Here is a 16,538-nt window from a genome sequence, read left to right as displayed (position 1 = left end):
CAGTAGCCACCTCACCATGAGATGTAGGCTGCTACAGTGGGCTGTTCCTACCATACTGCTAACTGTGTGGTGGGTACACTATCTACTATAGTTGCTTTACACACCGCAGCGTGTGATTTAGGCGGCTACAATGGGCTGTACCCATCACACTGTAAGCTGTAGACTGCTATAGTCGACTGTACCCACCACAAAGTTAGCAGTAGGCTGCAACTTTGGCTGTACCCATCACACAGTGAGATGTAGGCTGCTACAGTGGGCTGTACCCAACACAATGTGTTCTGTAGGCTGCTGCAGTGCCAGTACCTATCACACCTTAATGTGTAGGCTGCTACACTGTGCTATCCCCATCACAACGTGAGCTGCAGACTGCTATAGTGGGCTATAACCCATCACACTGTAAGCTGTAGAATGCTACAGTGGGCTGTACCCACAACACAGTTAGCAGTAGGCTGCTACTGTGTCTGTAACAATCACATAGTGAGCTGTAGGCTGCTACAGTGGGCTATAACCCACCACACTGTAAGCTGTAGAATACTACAGTGGGCTGTACCCACAACACAGTTAGCAGTAGGCTGCTACTGTGTCTGTATCAATCACACAGTGAGCTCTAGGCTGCTACAGTGGGCTATAACCCACCACACTGTAAGCTGTAGTATACTACAGTGGTCTGTACCCACAACACAGTGAGCTGTTGTCTACTAGAGTCGGTAGTAGCCACCTCAACATGAGATGTATGCTGCTACAGTGGGCTGTACTGACCAGACCATGAGCTATAGGCTGCGACCGTAGACTGAACCCACCACACCATTAGCTGAAATCTGCTATAGTGGCTTAACGCATCACACCGAGACCTGTAGGAAATTACAGTGGTTGCACCCACCACACAGTGAGATGTAGGCTGCTACAGTGCACTGTACACATCACACCGTAAGCTGTAGCTACAGTGGGCTGTACCCAACAAAGTTACCAGTAGGGTGCTACCATGGCTGTACCCAACAAAGCTTGCTGTAGGTTGCTACAGTCAGCTGTACCCACCACAACTTGACCTGTAAGCTGCTACCAGCCATACAGTGATCTGTAGACTGCTCCAGTGTCTGTATCAGAGGCAAAGTGAGCTGTAAGCTGCCACAGTTGCTGTACCCAACACACAGTCAACTGCAGGATACTACAGTGGGCTGTAACCACCATATATTGAGCTGTAGACTGCTACAGTGGCTGTGCCCAACACACAGTGATCTGTATGCTGCTCCAGTAGCGCCTCCCAACCACACCGTGTGCTGTAGACTGCTACGGTGGTGTGTATCCACCACACCTTGAGCTATAGGCTTCTACAGTGGCCTATAACCCTCCACACTGTGAGCTGTAGACTGCTACAGTGGCTATATCCGCCACACTGTGAGCTGTAGACTGCTAGAGTGGGCTGTGCACACCACACAATGAACTGTAGGCCACTACACTGGACTTTACCCACCAACACAATGAGCTGTAGCCTGCTACAGTGGCTGAACCGACCACAAAGTGCGAACTAGGCTGCTACAGTGCGCTGTACTCATCACACCGTAAGCTGTAGGCTGCTACAGTGTGCTGTACGCAACCACACCATGAACTGAAGTCTGCTACAGTGGCGGAACCTATCATACCATGAGTGTTAGGCAATTACAGTGGCTATACCCACAGCATAGTGAGATGTATACTGCTACAGTGGGCTGTATGCACCACACCGTGAGCGGTAGACTGCTACAGTGGGCTGTACCCAACACAACATGAGCTGTAGGCTGCTAGAGTGACTGTAACCACCTCACCAGGAGTTGTATGCCGCTAGAGTGGCTGTACCGACTACACCATGTGATATAGACTGCTACTGTAGGCTGAACCCACCACACCATGAGCTGAAGTCTGCTTCAGTGGCGCAACTCATCAAACTCTGAGCTGTGGGCTATTACAGTGGGCTGTACCCACCATATCGTGAGCTGTAGACTGATACAGTGGGCTGTATCCAACACACCATGAGCTGAAGTCTGCTACATTGGATGTACCCATCACACCATGAGCTGTAGTCTACTATAGAGGCCTATTACATCGTGAGTTGTCGGCTATTACAGTGGCTATATCCACAGCACATTGAGATGCAGACTGCTACAGTCGTCTGTATCCACCACACCATGACCTGTAGGCTGCTACAGTCAGCTGTACCCACCACACCATGACCTGTAAGCTGCTACAGTGTGATCTACCAGCCATACAGTGATCTGTAGAGTGCAACAGTGGCTGTATCCACCTCACAGTGAGCTGTAGGCTGCTACAGTGTCTGTACCCACCACAAAGTGACATGTAGCCTACTACAGTTGGCTGTACCAACCACACTGTGAGCTGTAGGCTGCTACAGTGGCTGTACCCATCACACCATGAGCTCTCGGATTCTACAGTGGGCTATAACCGTCCACACTCTGAGCTGTAGACTGCTACAGTGGCTATATCCACCACACAGTGAGCTGTAGGCTGCTGCAGTGTCTGTACCCACCACACAGTGGGCTGTGGACTGATACAGTGGGATATACCCACCTTACATTGATTTGTAGACTGCTACAGTGGCTGTACCCAAAATCCAGTGAACTGTAGGCTGCTACAATTGGCTTTACCCACCACACGGTGTACAGAGGTCTGTACACACCAAACATTGAACTGTAGTCGAATACAGTGGGGTGTACCCACCACACCTTGCGCTGTAGACTGCTACAATGAGCTGTACACAACATACAGTGATCTACAGACAGCTATAGTTGCTGTACCCAACACACAGTGAGCAGTAGGCTACTAAAGTGGGCTGCACCCAACACAGAGTGAACTCTAGGCTGCCTCAGAGGCTGTACCCACCACACAGTAAACTATTGGATGCTACAGTGGACTATACTCACGTCACCGTGAGCTGTAGCCTGCTAAGTGGCTGTAACCACGTCACCAGGAGCCGTAGGCCGCCAGAGTGGCTGTACCAACTCTCTTCTCTCTTTGGCTTGGCTTCGCGGACGAAGATTTATGGAGGGGGTAAAAAGTCCACGTCAGCTGCAGGCTCGTTTGTGGCTGACAAGTCCGATACGGGACAGGCAGACACGATTGCAGCGGTTGCAAGGGAAAATTGGTTGGTTGGGGTTAGGTGTTGGGTTTTTCCTCCTTTGCCTTTTGTCAGTGAGGTGGGCTCTGCGGTCTTCTTCAAAGGAGGTTGCTGCCCGCCAAACTGTGAGGCGCCAAGATGCACGGTTTGAGGCGTTATCAGCCCACTGGCGGTGGTCAATGTGGCAGGCACCAAGAGATTTCTTTAGGCAGTCCTTGTACCTTTTCTTTGGTGCACCTCTGTCACGGTGGCCAGTGGCGATGGTCCTCCATTCTGGAGACGTGACCCATCCAGCGCAGCTGGATCTTCAGCAGCGTGGACTCGATGCTGTCGACCTCTGCCATCTCGAGTACTTCGACGTTAGGGGTGTAAGCGCTCCAATGGATGTTGAGGATGGAGCGGAGACAACGCTGGTGGAAGCGTTCTAGGAGCCGTAGGTGGTGCCGGTAGAGGACCCATGATTCGGAGCCGAACAGGAGTGTGGATATGACAACGGCTCTGTATACGCTTATCTTTGTGAGGTTTTTCAGTTGGTTGTTTTTCCAGACTCTTTTGTGTAGTCTTCCAAAGGCGCTATTTGCCTTGGCGAGTCTGTTGTCTATCTCATTGTCGATCCTTGCATCTGATGAAATGGTGCAGCCGATATAGGTAAACTGGTTGACCGTTTTGAGTTTTGTGTGCCCGATGGAGATGTGGGGGGGCTGGTAGTCATGGTGGGGAGCTGGCTGATGGAGGACCTCAGTTTTCTTCAGGCTGACTTCCAGGCCAAACATTTTGGCAGTTTCCGCAAAGCAGGACGTCAAGCGCTGAAGAGCTGGCTCTGAATGGGCAACTAAAGCGGCATCATCTGCAAAGTGTAGTTCACGGACAAGTTTCTCGTGTCTTGGTGTGAGCTTGCAGGCGCCTCAGATTGAAGAGACTGCCATCCGTGCGGTACCGGATGTAAACAGCGTCTTCATTGTTGGGGTCTTTCATGGCTTGGTTCAGCATCATGCTGAAGAAGATTGAAAAGAGGGTTGGTGCGAGAACACAGCCTTGCTTCACGCCATTGTTAATGGAGAAGGGTTCAGAGAGGTCATTGCTGTATCTGACCCGACCTTGTTGGTTTTCGTGCAGTTGGATAATCATGTTGAGGAACTTTGGGGGACATCCGATGCGCTCTAGTATTTGCCAAAGCCCTTTCCTGCTCACGGTGTCGAAGGCTTTGGTGAGGTCAACAAAGGTGATGTAGAGTCCTTTGTTTTATTCTCTGCACTTTTCTTGGAGCTGTCTGAGGGCAAAGACCATGTCAGTGGTTCCTCTTTTGCGCGAAAGCCGCACTGTGATTCTGGGAGAATATTCTTGGCGACACTAGATATTATTTTATTTAGTAGAATCCTAGCGAAGATTTTGCCTGCAATGGAGAGCAACGTTATTCCTCTGTAGTTTGAGCAGTCTGATTTCTCACCTTTGTTTTTGTACAGGGTGATGATGGTGGCATCACGAAGATCCTGAGGCAGTTTACCTTGGTCCCAACAAAGCTTGAAAAACTCATTCAGTTTGGCATGCAGAGTTTTGCCGCCAGCCTTCCAGACCTCGGGGGGGATTCCATCCATACCTGCTGCTTTGCCACTTTTCAGTTGTTCGATTGCGTTATTTGTCTCATCCAGGGTGGGAACCTCATCCAGCTCTAGCCTTAGGGGCTGTTGAGGGAGCTGGAGCAGGGCGGAATCTTGGACTGAGCGGTTGGCACTGAAAAGAGATTGGAAGTGTTCTGACCATCGGTTGAGGATGGAGATCTTGTCGCTGAGGAGGACTTTGCCGTCTGAGCTGCGCAGCGGGCTTTGGACTTGGGGTGAGGGGCCGTACACAGCCTTTAGAGCCTCGTAGAAACCCCTGAAGTCGCCAATGTCCGCGCTGAGCTGTGTTCGTTTGGCGAGGCTAGTCCACCACTCATTTTGGATCTCCAGGAGTTTGCGCTGAAGATGGCTGCATGCGCGACGGAAGGCTTGTTTCTTCTCTGGACAGGACGGCTTTGTAAGGTGAGCCTGGTGGGCAGCTTGCTTCTTTGCCAGCAGCTCCTGGATTTCCTGGCTGTTTTCGTCTACACCATGAGATATAGGCTGCTATCGGAGGCTGTACCCACCACACCATCAACTGAAGTCTGCTACAGTGGCGGAACCCATAACACAGCGAGTTATAGGCTATTAAAGTGGCTATAACCAACGCACAGTGGGCTGTACCCACCACAAAGTCAGCAGTAGGCTGCTACTGTGGCTGTACCCATCATAAAGTGACATGTAGCCTACTACAGTGGGCTGTACCCACCACACTGTGAGCTGTAGGCTGCTACAGTGGGCTGTACACCCCACACAATGAACTGTAGGCCACTACAGTGGTCTTTACCCACCAACACAATGAGCTGTAGGCTGCTACAGTGGGCTATAACCCACCACAATGTGAGCTGTAACCTGCCACAGTGGATATATCCACGACACAGTGCGTTGTAGGCTGCTACAGTGTCTGTACCCAACACACTGAGCTGTAGACTGATACAGTGGGATATACCCACAATACATTGATTTGTAGGCTGCTGCAATAGGATTTACCCACCACACGGTGAGCTGTAGACTGCTACAGAGGTCTGTACACTCCACACAATGAACTGTAGACCAATATAGTGGGCTGTACCCACCACACCTTGAGCTGTAGACTTCTACAATGTACTGTGCACACACACAGTTAGCAGTAGGTTGCTACCGTGGCTGTACCCATCACAACGTGAGCTGTAGACTGCTACAGTGGGCTGTACCCAGCACACAGTTAGCAGTAGGCTGCTACCGTGGCTGTACCCATCACATAGTGAGATGTAGGCTGTTACAGTGGGCTGTACCCACCACACAGTAATCTCTTGACTCTTACAATGGCTGTACCCAGCACACCGTGAGCTGTAGTCTGCTTACGTGGGCTGTACCCACCATACAGTGAGATGTAGGCTGCTTCAGTGGGCTGTTCCTACCACACCATGAGCTGTAGGCTGCTACAGTGGGTGTACCAACCACACCATGAGCTGAAGTCTGCTACATTGGTTGTACCCATCACAGCATGAGCTGTAGTCTATTATCGTGTCTGTCCACACCACACTGTGAGAATTAGGCTGCAACAGTGGGCTGTACCCAACACAACGTGAGCTGTAGACAGCTGTAATGCACTTTAGCCATCACAATGTGAGTTGTAGACTGCTACAGTGTGCTGTACCCACCACACAGTTAGCAGTAGGCTGCTACCGTGGCTGTACACATCACAACATGAGCTGTAGACTGCTACAGTGGGCTGTACCCACCACACAATTAGCAGTAGTCTTCTACAGTGGTGGAACCCATCACACTGTGACATGTAGGCTGCTATACTGGGCTGTACTCACCACATTGTGAGCTGTAGGCTGATACAATGCCAGTACCTATCACACCGTGAGCTGTAGGCTGCTACATTGGGCTTTACATACCACACCGTGAGTTTTAGGCTGCTACAGTGGGCTGTACGCACCACACCGTGAACTGTTGGGTGCTACATTGGGCTGTACTCTCCACACAGTCAGCTGTAGACTGCTACAGTGGCTTTACCCACCACACAATGAGGTGTAGGTCTCTACAGTGGACTGTACCCACCACACAAAACAAATCAGTCCATGAGCTGTCAGCTGCTTCATAGGCTGTACCCTCCACACTGTGAGGTGAAGGCTACTACAGTTGGGGTACCCACCACACCATAAGATGTAGCATGCTACAGTGGGCTTTACCTACCACACCGTGAGTTTTAGTCTGCTACAGTGGTCTGTATGCACCATACCGTAAGCTGTTGGGTGCTACATTGGACTGTAGTCTCCACACATTCAGCTGTAGATTGATAGAGTGGCTGTACCCACCATACAATGAGCTGTAGGCTGCTACAGTGGCTATATCCACCACACAGTGAGCTGTAGACTGCTACAGTGGCTGTACCCACCACAAAGTGAGATGTAGCCTACTACAGTGGGCTGTACCCACCACACTGTGAGCTGTAGACTGCTACAGTGGGCTGTACACCCCACAAAATGAACTGTAGGGCACTACAGTGGGCTTTACCCACCAACACAATGAGCTGTAGGCTGCTACAGTGGCTGTACCCACCACAAAGTGAGATATAGCCTACTACAGTGGGCTGTACCCACCACACGTTGCGCTGTAGACTGCTACAGAGGTCTGTTCGCACCACACAATGAACTGTAGGCCAATACAGTGGGGTGTACCCACCACACCATGAGATGGAGGCTGCTACAGTGGGCTATACCCATCACGCTATGAGCTGTAGGTGGCTAAATTGGGCATTACCTACCACACTGTGAGTTTTTGGCTGCTACAATGGGTTGTACTCTGCACATACCCAGATGTGGACTGCTACAGTGGCTGTACCCACCACACAATGAGCTGTTGGCTGCTACAGTAGGCTGTACACATCACACCATGATCTGTAGGCTTCTACAGTGGGCTGTACTCTCCACACAGTGAGCTGTAGACTGCTACAGTGGCTGTATCCACCACACAGTGAGCTGTAGGCTGCTACAGTGTGCTGTACACATCACAGCATGAGATGTGTGCTTCCATAGTGGGCTGTAACCAATGCACAGTGAGCTGTAGGCTACCACAATGTACTGTACCATCACACGTTGAGCTGTAGGATGCTACAGTGGCTGTACCCACCACCCAGTGAGCTATAGGCGACTACAGTGTCCTCTACCCTTCACACCATGAGCTGTAGTCTACTACAGTGGACTGTACCCACAACACAAAACAAATCAATCAGTGAGCTTCATAGGCTGTACCCACCACATTGTGAGGTGAAGGCTACAACAGTGGGGTGTCCCATCACACCATGAGCTGTAGGTGACTACATTGGGCTTTACCTTCCACACCGTAAGTTTTAGGCTGCTACAGTGGGTTGTACTCTCCACACAGTCAGCTCTGGACTGCTACAGTGGCTGTACCCACCACACAATGAGCTGTAATCTGCTAAAGTGGTTGTACAACCACCACACAATGAGCTGTAGGCTGCTAAAGTGGCTCTACCCATCACTCTATGAGTTGTAGGCCACGACAGTGGGCTGTACCCACCACATCGTGAGCTGTAGGCTACAACAGAGCCTGTGCCCATAACACTGTATGCTGTGGGCTGCTACAGTGCGCTTTACCCACCACACCGTGAGTTGTAGGCTGCTACAATAGGCTTAAACCACCAAATTGTGAGCTATAGTCTGCTACAGTGGCTGTACCCACCACGGTGAGCTGTAGGCTGCTACAGTGGGCTTAATCTACCACATTGCAAGCTATAGGCTGCTACAGTGGGCTGTACCCACCACAGCATGAGCTGTTGGCTGCTACAGTGGGTGTACACACCACACCGTGAGATGTAGGCTGCTACAGAGGACTGTACCCACCACACAAAACAAATGAATCCGTGAGCTGTAGGCTGCTTCATAGGCTGTACCCACCACACTGTGAGGTGAAGGCTACTACAGTGGGGTGTACCCACCACAGCATGAGGTGTAGGCTGCTCAAGTGGGCAGTACCCATCACACCATGAGCTCTGGGGTGCTACAGTGGGCTTTAGCCACCACACCGTGAGCTGTAGGATGCTACACTGGTCTGTACCCATCACACCGTAAGCTGTCGGCTGCTACAGTGGGCTGTACTCTCCACACAGTGAGCTGTATACTGCTACAGTGGGCTGTACCCAACACAATGTGAGCTGTTGGCTGCTATAGTGGGCTTTACCCATCACACCATAAGCTATAGGCTGCTACAGTGTGCTGTACTCTCCACACAGTGAGCTGTAGACTGCTGCAGTGGGCTTAAACCATCTAATTGTAAGCTATAGGCTGCTACAGTGGGAGTTCCCACCACACCATAAGCTGTATGCTTCTACAGTGGGCTGTACCCACCACACCATGAGGTCTAAGCTGCTACAGTGGCTGTACCCATCACACCGTGAGCTTTAGGCTGCTACACTGGGCTGTACCCAACACACCGTGAGCTGTAGGCTACTATAGTGGGCTGTACCCACCACATCGTGAGCTGAAGGGTGCTACATTGGGCTTTACCCAACACACATTGAGCTGTAGTCTGCTACAGTGGGCTGTACCCACCACACAAAACAAATCAATCCGTGAGCTGTAGGCTGCTACATAGGCTGTACCCACCACACCGTGATGTGAAGCCTACTACTGTGGGGTTTACTAACCACACCATGAGATGTGGGCTGCTACAGTGGGCTGTACACATCTCACCGTGAGATGCAGGCTGTTACAGTGGGCTGTACCCATCACACCATGGGCTGTAGGTGGCTACATTGGGCTTTACTTACCACACCGTGAGTTTTAGGCTGCTACAGTGGGTTGTACTCTCCACACTGCCAGCTGTGGACAGCTACAGTGGCTTTACCCACCACACAATGAGTTGTAGGCTGCTGCAGTGGCTGTACCCATCACACCGTGATCTGTAGGATGCTATACTGGGCTGTACTCACCACACCATGAACTGTAGGCTAATATAGTGTGCTGTACCCACCACACGTTGAGCTGCAGGCTGCTACAGTTGCTTTACCCACCACCCAGTGAGCGATAGGCTGCTACAGTGGGCTGTACCCATCACACGAAACAAATCAATCCGTGAGCTGTAGGCTGCTACATAGGCTGTAATTACCACACCCTGAGGTGAAGGCTACTACAGTGGGGTGTACCCACCACACCATGAGCTGTAGTGTGCTACAGTGGGCTGTACCCACCCCACCATGAGATGTAGGCTGCTTCCGTGGGCTTTACCCACCACACAGTGAGCTGTAGGCTGCTACAGTGGGCTGTACCCACCACATAAAACAAATCAATCCATGAATTGTAGGCTGCTACATAGGCTATACCCACCAAACCGTGATGTGAAGGCTACTACTGTGGGGTTTACCCACCACACCATGAGATGTGGGCTGCTACGGTGGGCTGTACACATCTCACCGTGAGCTGTAGGCTGCTACAGTGGGCTTTACCTACCACACTGTGAGTTGTAGGCTGCTACCGTGTGCTGTACTCATCACACCATGAGCTGTAGGCTACTCAGTGGGCTGTACCCACCCCACCATGAGATGTAGGCTGCTACAGTAGGCTGTACACATCACACCGTGAGCTGTACGCTGCTATAGTGGGCTTTACCTACCACACCGTGAGCTGTAGGATGCTACAGTGAGCTGTACCCTTCACATCGTAAGCTGTAGGCTGCTACAGTGGCTGTACCCACCACCCAGTTAGCTAGAGTGACCTGTGTGAGCTGTAGTTTACTACAGGGGTTGTGCCCATCCCACCGTGTGCTGTAGGCTGTTACAGTGGGCTTTACCCACCACTCCGTCAGTTTTAGGCTGCTACAGTGGGCCTAACAGACCACACTGTAAACTATAGGCCGCTACAGTGGCAGTTCCCACCACACCATGAGCTGTATGCTTCTGTAGTGGACTGTAACCAATATACCGTATTGTAGGCTGCTACAGTGGGCTTTATCTACCACATTGTGAGTTGTATGCTTCAACAGTGGGCTGCACCCACCACACCATGAGCTGTAGGCTACTATAGTGGGCTGCAACCAATACACTGTGAGCTGTAGGCTGCTACAGTGGGCTTTACCCACCACACAGTAAGCTGAAGAATACTACAGTGGGCTATAACCACAACACAGTGAGCTGTAGGCTGCTACAGTGGGCAGTAGCCACCTCACCATGAGATGTAGGTTGCTACAGTGGGCTGTTCCTACCACACCATGAGCTGTAGGCTGCCATAGTGGCTGTACCCACCACACCGTGAGCTCTAGTCTGCTTAAGTGGGCTGTGCCCATCATACAGTGAGCTGTAGGCTGCTACAGTAGGCTAAAACCCACCACACTGTAAGCTGTAGAATACTCTTTCTTTGGCTTGGCTTCGCGGACGAAGATTTATGGAGGGGGTAAAAAGTCCACGTCAGCTGCAGGCTCGTTTGTGGCTGACAAGTCCGATGCGGGACAGGCAGACACGATTGCAGCGGTTGCAGGGGAAAATTGGTTGGTTGGGGTTGGGTGTTGGGTTTTTCCTCCTTTGCCTTTTGTCAGTGAGGTGGGCTCTGCGGTCTTCTTCAAAGGAGGTTGCTGCCCGCCAAACTGTGAGGCGCCAAGATGCACGGCTTGAGGCGTTTTCAGCTCACTGGCGGTGGTCAATGTGGCAGGCACCAAGAGATTTCTTTAGGCAGTCCTTGTACCTTTTCTTTGGTGCACCTCTGTCACGGTGGCCAGTGGAGAGCTCGCCATATAACACGATCTTGGGAAGGCGATGGTCCTCCATTCTGGAGACGTGACCCATCCAGCGCAGCTGGATCTTCAGCAGCGTGGACTCGATGCTGTCGACCTCTGCCATCTCGAGTACTTCAACGTTTGGGATGTAAGCGCTCCAATGGATGTTGAGGATGGAGCGGAGACAACGCTGGTGGAAGCGTTCTAGGAGCCGTAGGTGGTGCCGGTAGAGGACTCACGATTCGGAGCCGAACAGGAGTGTGGGTATGACAACGGCTCTGTATACGCTTATCTTTGTGAGGTTTTTCAGTTTACTACAGTGGGCTATAACCACAACACAGTGAGCTGTAGGCTGCTACAGTGGGCAGTAGCCACCTCACCATGAGATGTAGGTTGCTACAGTGGGCTGTTCCTACCACACCATGAGCTGTAGGCTGCCACAGTGGCTGTACTGACCACACCATAAGCTGTAGGCTGCTACAGTGGGCTATACCAACCATAGCATGAGCTGAAATCTGCTACAGTGGCGGAACCCATCACACTGTGTGCTGTAGGCTATTACAGTGGCTGTACCCACCACACAGTGAGATGTAGGCTGCTGCAGTGGGCTGCACTGAGCACATCGTGAACTGTAGTCTGTTACAGTGGGCTGCACCCATCACACAGTGAGCTGAGGGCTACTACAGAGGGCTATACCCACCGCACAGTGAGATGTAGGCTTCTACAGTGGCTGTACCCACTGAACAGTGAGCTTTAGCCCTCCACTCGTGGTCTGTTCCCACTGTACAGTGAGCTGTAGTTCACCAGTTGTGGTGTTTGCCTACCACACAGTGATCTGTAGGCCATTACTCATGGTCTGTACCCACTACTCTGTGAGCTATATGCCGCCACTCATGGTTTGTGCACTTCACACTGTGAGCTGTAGGCCGCCACTCGTGGTTTGTGCCTGCCGCTGAACCTGCCTTAGAAAAGATGTGAACCACTAGAGTCTCCTCTACAAATCCGTACAAAGAATCAATTGGCATGGAGGAATTCAGGAAAGCACAGCAGCAGGATCCTCCACTGAGTACATGAAGAGAATATGACCAGACAATGAATGTGGAGGAAATGGACAAGTATATATTCAGTCTGTCAACACCATCCTCTGCACAAGGGAGCTATCGTCAAAATAGGACAGGTGCAGAGAGCACATTCAACAGCATTTAGAGAACCTGCTGCTGTGCAAGCCATCCCTTACTGCAAGGAGGGAAGTTAGCAAGGATTTCCTTGAACTGTTGGCTGAGAAAGAACATAAAGTGTCCAAAGCAAAGTTCCAGTTCTGCCAGGGTCACACTGAGTATTTTGGAAGTCAGGCAGCTCATACCAAGAGTGAATAGAGTCCTTCATGATGTTTCCAAAACCAAGGAGAGTGAAGGAATTTTGGGAATGACTGCCTCTTGTAGGCAATGGATTTGTGACTATGTAGAAATGGCAAGACCACTCAACGACTTGAGCCTTGGCAAGATCGACTCCCAGAGGTTGAACTGGTCTCACACGGAATGAAGAGCACTTGAAGAAAGCTCTGCGAAAGTCATCCACACTATTACTCCCAGATTATGGGAAGTCCATCTATCTTTTCAGCACCAAGAAGGAGAGATTTACTACATCTGTTCTTACCCATAAGGAAGGTGGACCATACATGCCTGTGGTGCATTGTAGCACGCACCTGGACTCAGTCGAGAGAGGACTAGCAGCAGCCACATTTGCAATGGAGACGACCACTCCTACAACAGCCAGACATGAAGTTACCCTTTGCATATCACATGCACGGAAGCACTACTGAGCATCTATCATGCACCACATTGTAACAAGCTACAAGGTACTACAGAGAGTCAAGATTGACAATTGTGAGGTGTAAAACTGTCAACCCAGCAGAACTAATGATGACCCTCGACAATGGAGAAGCAATTGTGGAATGTCCCTCAAGGTCATTGCTCAGGTTGATAGGATAGTTAAAAAAGCCAATGGGATTCTGGGCTTCATCAATAGGGGGATTGTGCATAAGAGAAGTCATGTTGCAGCTTTATATGTCACTGGTGAGTGCACATTTGGAGTATTAGGTCCAGTTCTGGTCGCCTCATCATAGGAAGGATGTGGAGGCTATGGAAAGGGTGCATCGGAGATTTACCAGGATGTTGCCTGGATTGGAGGGCATGTCTTATGAGGCAAGGTTGGCAAAGCTGGGACTTTTCTCTTTGGAAAGTAGAGAGGAGACTTGATCGAGGTCTACAAAATTATAGACAGGTTGGACAACCAATACCTGCTTCCTAGGATGGGAATAACAACCACTAGAGGATACATGTATCAGATTAAGGGAGGGAAGTATAGGGGAGACATTAGTGGTACCTTCTTTTTTACACAGAGAGTTTTTGAGGTCTGGAATGCCATGCCAGGAGTGGTGGTAGAGGCTGAAACATTAGGGGCCTTTGAAGGATGATTAGATAGGCACAGGGATGACAGGAAAGTAAAGGGTAGGGAGGTTTAGCACTTCTATATGGTTCAGCACATCATGGATGGCGAAAGGCCTGTACAGTGCTGTAATGTTTTAATGTTTTAAAAAAAGACTCCATAGCAAGAGATGACCTGTATAGAGACCCACTGCATGACAAAGTGTTGTTTGTGCGTGAATCAACTTTTGTCAACCAACAGATAGGGGTAAGAAAGACTGGATAAGCAAAAGTCAATCAAACAGACACCTGGAAATACTGGCGTGCTGAAGAAAATCATTTTACTCTGGAAGCTTGTGAAATATAAAGTGTTCACAATCACTGCTCTGGAGACAGTCTTGGAGAACAAGTTCAGCTTTTATTTCGGGTCTGCGGAGCCAGGTGACTCTTAGTCCCAAGACACACCAGAGATCCAGAATCATCACTCTTTGGTACAGTCCCACGCTCAACATCACCACACCTTCATTTAGTCTCTTCCAATCAGAATTTCAATACCTTACAACCTTCCCCTTTTCCCCTCTATCCCTGCAGATACCACACAGTCCTTCATTATAAAATGCATGTTATGTTAATTAGGCAGTCTCATCCTTAGGGGCGTCTAAGTTAATATTCATGTCCTTATTTTGCAAGCACAATGGTGACTATGGGATACCCTAGGTCACTGTGCCAGTCCGAACCAGATTCCTTCATCCTTGAGGTTTCTGATAAGAATGGGGCCCACTAGTTAGTGCTGTCTATTTTCAAGCACTAATCTACATATTTTGCATTCCATCACTCTTCGCAGAGTCGTGCTAGTTTAATCATCTTCAGCCATTTTTCACAATCCATCCTTTTTCTTTTTACCATGTATTTTTGATTAAACTAATCAAACCCTGCTGCTATCTAATTGCATGTCTAAAATTTGTTTTAGTGGCACCCCAATTGAATCAATATAAATTTGGTTATTGAAAAACATCCCAAGGAACTCCTTACTTTCCTTTATCCCTATTACCTTCTCCCGTTCAAATGCCAAGGTGAGGGGTATGGCCAATTGAATGATTCCGCAGGTGCTTTTCCAATTGGGAGGGAGAATTGGTCCAAGAATTCTGCCTCTGCAGAACCATCATAGATCTGCTTGAGGTACATTCAAGGCTGAGTGGTTCTCTCCCCTCTCCTCTGTCATATCTTGTACCTTTGTGCATAGTTGTAGCTTTCCTAGGTCCTTTGTGAACTGTCTTCCTTGTCTTGAAATTCAGGCTGTGTGATTCCCTGAATGCCAAGAATGCCCAGAATGCCGGCGGAATCTTCAGAGGAGGGAACACCAAGGACAGAGATTTACAGGACTGGTTACCCCAGGCCTCTCGATCCTGATATAAAGCCAACATGCACCTCATTTCTTGTCTGTCTTTAGCCCACCCCAACGGAGGTGGAACCACCTGTGCTATCGGATGTCCAGAAGCGCATGCATAGCAATTGCTCTTGTTTATACACTTCACCGTATATTTTACTCATTCTTCCCAGGCATTTGTATCCCCATGTCCTGTCTCAATCTCAATCATCTGTCTAAGGTCCTCTACCCCTACTATCTGTACTATTTTCGGATCATTGGGTGAAGTTTAAGGTTTCACCTTGGGCATTATTGTGAAGGTACTATCAGTTGGATTAGTCTTTGATCCTTCTACGATTATTCTAAAACAACATGCCAACAGGTCCTTTCCACTGATGTTTATCCCCATTCCAAATTTTTCCCATTTACCTATTTCAAATAGGTTTTTCTGGGTAGTCCACCATACAGTATCTATTAAGACACGTATATTTCTCCTGAACACTATATCATCTCTGATTTTCGATCCTTCCACATTTTATTAAAATACAAGCATCGAACCGCATCACCTGCGGTTTAGAACTCTCAGGAATGGGAATGGTGAACTTTACTGGCCCTGAGGGCTTGACAATGGATTCCAATCCTCTCCTTATGAATCCCATCAGTCCAACCCTGGTTCCCACTTATCAACTCTATTTAGCATATCCACCACCATCTCATGTTTCTTTCTACCAAAGGAGGAGGGTTGTACATTGATATTTAACTTGTGTTTCACAAACTATTCAAAGTCTTGTTCTAATGATCATCAATGTCTTTTCAACTGGATCTTAAGCGGGTTTTTGGTGGGATGTAGTGCAAAGTTGGCAGCTCAGCAGGGGTCCTCACCGGTCCTTTCACTCTGGTGTGATGTCCACCTTTTTCTGCAGTTCTTATCAATGTCTCAGTGGTCAGGAGGATTATAAATGGTCCCTCCCAACTTGGATGAATCTTGGTGTTCATCCACGTCTTAACCAGAACCCAATCACCTGGTTGTATTTTGTGAGCGGCAAATTTGAGCGGAGGTGTCTAGGCCAACAGACCCTTTTTCCTAAGAACAAATAAAGAAGTGAGCACCAATACATAGTTCCTTAGAAATTTGTCAGTGACTTCTACAGAAGGCAATACCCCCTCTCTTCCCAAAAATGGCAGTCTGAATAGCATCTCATAAGGAGATAATCCGACATTCCTTTGAAGTGCTATTCAAATTCACAGTAATGCTATAGGCGGGCATTTAGCCCAGGGTAACTTTGTTTCTAGCACCAATTTGGACAATGTCTGATTCATTT

The sequence above is a fragment of the Narcine bancroftii genome, chromosome 9 (assembly GCF_036971445.1).
Source record: "Narcine bancroftii isolate sNarBan1 chromosome 9, sNarBan1.hap1, whole genome shotgun sequence".
Taxonomy (NCBI): domain Eukaryota; kingdom Metazoa; phylum Chordata; class Chondrichthyes; order Torpediniformes; family Narcinidae; genus Narcine; species Narcine bancroftii.
This window is presented reverse-complemented; position numbering follows the sequence as displayed.